Source organism: Saccostrea cucullata, unplaced genomic scaffold (genome assembly GCF_032062105.1).
Source record: "Saccostrea cucullata isolate Sc308-1 unplaced genomic scaffold, CSIRO_AGI_Scuc_v1 ctg16120, whole genome shotgun sequence".
Taxonomy (NCBI): domain Eukaryota; kingdom Metazoa; phylum Mollusca; class Bivalvia; order Ostreida; family Ostreidae; genus Saccostrea; species Saccostrea cuccullata.
Window position 1 is genome coordinate 6465 of NW_026941292.1, and position 6586 is coordinate 13050.

Consider the following 6586-nt stretch of genomic DNA (forward strand, 5'->3'; position numbering starts at 1 on the left):
TAAAGCTCGGTAATGGGAACTATTTCTTCTCTCAGACGACCTACGGCAAGAACGATAACTCTGGATGACTTGTCTTGTAAACAACAACACGCTCATTTATATTGTGAAGTTTATAGGAAGAATATGTATAAGACAAAATTTAAAAAAAAAAAAAAATGCAACTGATTTTGTTGGGTTTTTTAATTATGAATTATGATAAAGAAATCAGCTGGATGATGAATTTTGATGAAGTTAAAAATATAAATAATTTATCATGATAATTTCATTTATAAAATTAATATTCTTCTTGAAATCTATAGTTAATATTTAATAAATATTGTAATTTTTTTTATTATGTTTTATTGGGTAAATATTAAATATTCAAGTTCAAATAATTGATATGTATGATGTGGAATTGTCTCAATTAACCAATATTACTCTGTACTAAGGGCTTTGGTCTTCACTAATTTGTTTTATTATATGATTGAATAATTTCCATCTCTCTGATTGGCTGATATCCAACTATGTTAGAAAAATATTACGTTGTATTGACCTGCACGTGACGTTCCAGGTCAATACAAGGATTTATTTGATCTACATTGATCTTAAAATAGATTGGGAAATGAAATTCCAAATTGATACAAATTGTTTTAGAAAGCTATTTAAAGGACTATGATTTTTATTTTCATGTGAACAAAACATAAGCATGCAAATATATATTTTAGGTGCGGGTGGTAAGAGGGGATGCAGGGAACACCCACCCACCCCACCCCTTCCAACACTTTTACTGAAACACAATTTTGGTTTTACTTTTTGGCAGTCAGTTTTCCCTGATAATACTGCGTTCTTTCAAAATAAATCCTATAAAAAAGACTGACATTGTATATTTCAGTCATGGCTGCTATAATTGATTTTTTTTTAATTCAAATTGAAACAACTGGTAGGTTTATTAACATTTTAATTCTGATACTCTGTTGTATTTGGCTAGGACTTAATAAAATGGAAACAAGTAATGAGCTGTATCATTTTATCAGTGAATCATATAATAAAACAATTATTGCTGTTTTTTCGGTCAATACAATGATTTAGCCATCTTCGAAGTACAATATTCACCTCGCCCTTCGGGCTCGGTGAATATTGTACTCCTCAGATGGCTAAATCATTGTATTGACCTCAAAAACCAGCAATAATTGTATAGTATACACAGTCACCCTGAAGATATATCCGTGTTTTGATTGCAATTATCAACACACTCCACTTGCTCTGATGAATGTTAATTTGCAGTCAACAGAGCAAAGATAGAAAAAATATATTTTATATCTTAAAAATGCCAGCAATAATAAACAAATAAAATCATTGTGCATTTATTCAGAATATAACTTAATAAAATGAATTACGTTTTGAATTCTTTTTTTAATATTCAAAATGGTCATCCTTTTCAATATAACACATTTATATGACATTCACAATAAATTTAATAACTTAATTAAATGTATATATCCAGATAACATGCTGTAAGCCAAGAAATAGGCACTATAATATGAATCATAAGGACATTTATTTCTTTTACATTTTGAGTTAAAATATACATTGAAATTATATCAATCTTGAAAATACCAGGTATATCATTCAATAATTAATTTAAAAGAAAATACACTTTAATAATTGAATAAAATAATAATCGTGCATCATTGCATGTTATCACACAAATGCTTGCATATTAAAAAAAAAAAATTATGATGCTTTGACTTGGGGGAAATAAGATTTTGAAAGTGATTATGTCTGTATTCTTCTTGAAAATTTACTTCAATTAAATTCTTTTAACTGCAATTCTAAGATTTTCATTCTCTACATAAATGCAAATCTTATAAAAATTTCCAGATGTTATAAATGACATTACAGGGTATTTTTAAAAACAAGAACACAAATCATTCTATCACAATGAATTTTTATTAATGATCAGCAATTCAAACCTGAACTAAATATTACACTGATCTATTTATAAACACATAAAATACAAAATACAACGTATATAAAAATGTATGTATTTACAATGATTTTATGATTGACATATGATGGTATTATAAATTATGTACTGTGTTTACAATTTTAATGATTTTAATAACTATTTTTTTTTCTAAAACAAAATAGAATTGTATCTGACTGAATATTGCATTTTATTTTTTTTATCTTTTATTTATACATATAAAGTATCTCCAATGATTTTTTTCGTCCTTTAATATTATTTTTCAATTACATTTTTCTGATAATTACATTTTCTTGATATGTTTTGGTGAACAGCTGATTTGTTATTTACAAGAGTTATCGTTCTTGCTGTAGGTCTTCTGAGAGAAGAAATAGTTCCCCTTACCGAGCTTAAAAATACACTTTAAAACTTCTTTTTATAAAACTTTTTTGGATAATTTACATATTTAGGACATGCTTAATCAGAATATCATATCAGTTTTGCTGTATATATCCCCCATTTTTGTTGGTCTTCCGTAGGTCTTCCGTAGGTCTTCAATTACCTGTAGGTCTTCAATTAGGCATTCCCGCTTGATGTTTGAAGTAGCTTTTCAAGTTTTCAACTGATGGTCATAACTGCGCTCGCCTCAACGGTCACGCCGTAAAACATATTAGTTCTGAATAATAAAGTAAAAATCAATTTTATGCAGCATAATTGCTGATTTCTTAAAAGACTTCTTGCTTTAAAATTTCCGAAAAAGTTGTAAAATGTAGTTAAATTTCCGATGGCAAGAGTTGGGTGGAAATTCCCTGTAATTTTACATTAAATAATGCGGAAGACCACAGGCACCTGAATTTTTATCAGTAAGTCGCTAAATAAGCCAAATATCGAAAAATTCTACCCCCTCTATATATAAATACTGATAAAAATTCAGGTGCCTGTGGGAAGACAAACCCTATGGATTATTCACTTCCTTGTTATAACAACTTACACACAATCTATCCTAAACAAACCAAAACTCAGGTTATGTCAAGGAGATATGACCTTACTTTGATTACCAATTATATCACACTTGTTCCTCCCAAGATTATTGCTTTCTACAGTGACTTATAATATACTCGTTTCGACCTTTTCAACCGAATCAACGTCTGCGTTTTGGACTTGAACTTTGGATTGGCAGTATTTTTTGGTATTTCGATCCCGATATGTATTTACACATCACTGGAAATGTGTCTATGATATTTAAAAGAGCGGAATAAGAAATAATAATCCCCAAACTTACTTTCATTGCAACATATATCAGCAATATTATTCTTCAGTAGATAATTGTAGTCTGAACTTTTTTTTTAAATTGTCAATAATAAATGTTATGGCCAATATGGATATTAGATATATTAGATACTCGAGATTATTTCTTTTTCTTTTTCTCTTTATACAATGTATATATATAAAATATGCATTTGTTAAAGATCAATCCAGAAATATTGAAAAGGGAGTCAAACCAGTTTAAGGTCGGGGTAGAGGCCACAACCCCCCCCCCCAAAAAAAATGATTTATGAAAGCTTATGTACATATTATGGACAGAAAAAGGGGGAGCTCCTGGGCCCCTCTAAATCCGCCACTGAAATTGGTTCTTGGATTGGGTGCCGTGGGGAGTAAAAAATCACAGGTACTTGGGTCTTTGTTTATAAATATATATACATGTATTATTTTACTGAGGTGTAAAAATGACTGATTTTTTTCTTTTTCTTCTTTTTTTCTTTTTTTTTTTTTTTTTTACATATATATATTGTACTTATATATGCCCTCTGAATAGGCCGAAAAAATCATGTATTCAGAAATAAAGAAAAGAAAAAAACTGAAATGAAATGTATTGATGAGATGCTTTTATTGTATTTTAACTACATCTTATTAATTAATTGTCCACACTGAAAACATAAATTTGTCATGTTGACCAGATTTGAAGTCATTTTCTTCCGTTCAGTTAGTCAATACATAATTTGACTATCTGTTTCCTCAACATTACCAGTCTCTGGCCAACTTTGACTTGTGACTGGTCATTTTATTTATATTTATTGGCGGGAAGAAACAATAGCGTCGGTCGCCATTTTCCTCCCAGGAAAACTCGAAGTCATGGTATGTCATGTTTTGTTGTTTTCTTGTTTTAGACAAATAATTCTTTAAAAAACTTTTTTAAAAAATGTTCTACAGAGAAATAATATTGTAATTAACAAAGTACTAGATATCTTTCGTCAATAATTGTTGTATTTTACATTATTATGATACATGTAAGTTAGGATGTGGGTTGATTGTGTTCAAGCAGATTTTTGCATATTCAATTTATGCAAACAGTTCAAATCGAACTTGGTCAAAAATTCAGCGATTATTAAATAGGTATTATTCTTTTACAACTCACAGTATGGCATGGACTCTCAACTACCACTGAATGGACAAGCAAATCAAAATACTACAGTACAATGCATTGTTACGAATATAGACAAGATGAAAACCACATTAGGTACACGAAGATGTTACCATGAATAGAAGAAATAAGGTAGGATTACACGTACTGATAGCTTATATTTTCAGTATAATGGTGATTTACATAGAACTTGTTATTTTTTAACATTCTATTTTATAAAAGAAAATACAAATCGACTAGTCCCTAATGTACATGTACTAACTCTCCACTTACTATACTGGCCTGCTTCATCAAATATTATTCGTATTATTCCATGTATTTTGTTTATAATACATGTATATTATGATAAAGGCATTTAAAACAAAATCACAATATTGTTTGTAGTTAATCCATTTCTGACGAAAACAGCCAAACAAGAAGAAAACAGTAATTAACACTAAGAAGAAACAAGTAAGAAACACTAATGATTTCATTCCCATGTGCCATGTAAACGTAATTTTTTATTCATTTTAATTGTATGTATTAAACGACTAGGTACCCGTTATTTTCTTCTTAATACTGCATAATTTACATAGCTACTAGTATTTAACTAAATTTATATCTTGATTTCCTTTCAATATAAATAAATTTGTTTTCATATACTTTACTTTTGCTATCAAGCAACTTAAATAAGTAAATTAAGTAAATTATAGAGACTATTCTTCATTGCAGGACCTGTGAAAAAGAATTTGTAATGATCAAAGAAGAAACAACCAGTTAATATATTCCTCTGAGGTGGAAAACAAAGCAACAACTTAACTGAAAGGGTGCAACGAGAGACAGTTCGTGAAGTTATTTCTTTGATTGATTAGAAATCATTTACAAACAGTAAAACTAATTTGCTTGAAAATATATAAATATCTATGTATGCTATATATGTAGGTGTATATGATCTCTTTTAAATTTTTACAATGTTTATATGCAAATCTTATGTTTTTTAAGATGATCAGTTTAATATTCATTTGTGTATATTTGGTGCATGAAATAACCATATTTATAAAGTTTTATAAAAAATAGTTCAAAGATTAGTTGTATAATTGTTATATTTTGTATCTGAAGGGCATTGATGCGTGATAATCAAAATGATTTGACGCGCATCGTCATCATGATTTCCAATATCGTCAAAATGCCTAGAAGTATAACTAATGGACAGTCATTTTGATATGAAATGATAATCACTTTGAATATCGGAATCTATCATTATGACAAGAATACAGTCAAACAAAATCGTTATAGTGTACTCATGGTGACTTTTAATTAGTCAAGGTAGGCTACATCTTCCCAAGTCAAGAGTTTCCGATCCGCTCCGCTCCACATGTGGAGCGGAGCGGATCAGAAACTCTTGACTTGGGAAGATGGGTAGGCTATCGAGTTAGTCAGTATGATTTTTCTCGAGTCGTCAAAATGAACTTAACATATTGTCTAATTGACTAACTGCACCCTCATCTGGAGGACAATCAATCTGATTATTTTTTTAGGTCATGGTGACTAACTTAAATTTTCAGTGCAGTACTAGCAAATTTATAACCATAATGCGTCGGAAGCAAATTGAAACTTGGGTGGCTAACTGAAAGGGGCTAAACCCCCCCCCCCCCAAAAAAAAAAAAAAAAAGATTTTTTCCATTATTTCTCAATCATGACAAAGAGCAAACGGTGAGTGTGACCGGTCATCAGGGGATGCTCACTCTTCCAGTGTCACCTGATCCCACCTCCGATGTTTTGGTGGTCCGTGTTGGCTCAACTGCTCCTGTTTTGTATTGTTTAGTGGACCTTTTGATCTTGAATATTGATCCTTTCTCCGTTTGTTTCGTTCATAGAATAACCAACATGTATTACAGCCACTTAGCAGAGAAAAACAATTACTAACTGTAAAAGTAGATAAGCGAAAAAAAGGAAACCAAAGTACACATGTATTTCAGTTTTAAAGGGCCATTTCGGTAGTTTTGGGGGGCATTTTTTTCTTCCAGTTTTTATATATTCTTTTCAAGGCAAGTTGAGGGGGAGGGGGGTTAAAGATTAAAACAGAAAATATAGTCATTTCATTACCAATTTCAAATGAGATAACAAATAAAAAATGTATTTTATGATTTTATGAATATCAATGGCATATGTTGAATATTAACGAGAGATTTAAGAGTCATTTATCAATTTTCGTCAGTTTTTGAAAATCTGGTGATGTT

General features: G+C 30.0%; 1 long non-coding RNA gene across 1 annotated transcript; it reads left to right on the top strand.

Moving 5' to 3' along the window:
• The first annotated feature begins 3859 nt into the window (after positions 1–3859).
• LOC134257577 (uncharacterized) lies at positions 3860–5183 on the top strand. Its single transcript, XR_009989951.1, has 4 exons — positions 3860–4081; positions 4364–4499; positions 4752–4817; positions 5079–5183. It is a non-coding gene; the product is annotated as an uncharacterized LOC134257577 (long non-coding RNA).
• The last annotated feature ends 1403 nt before the right edge of the window (positions 5184–6586 follow it).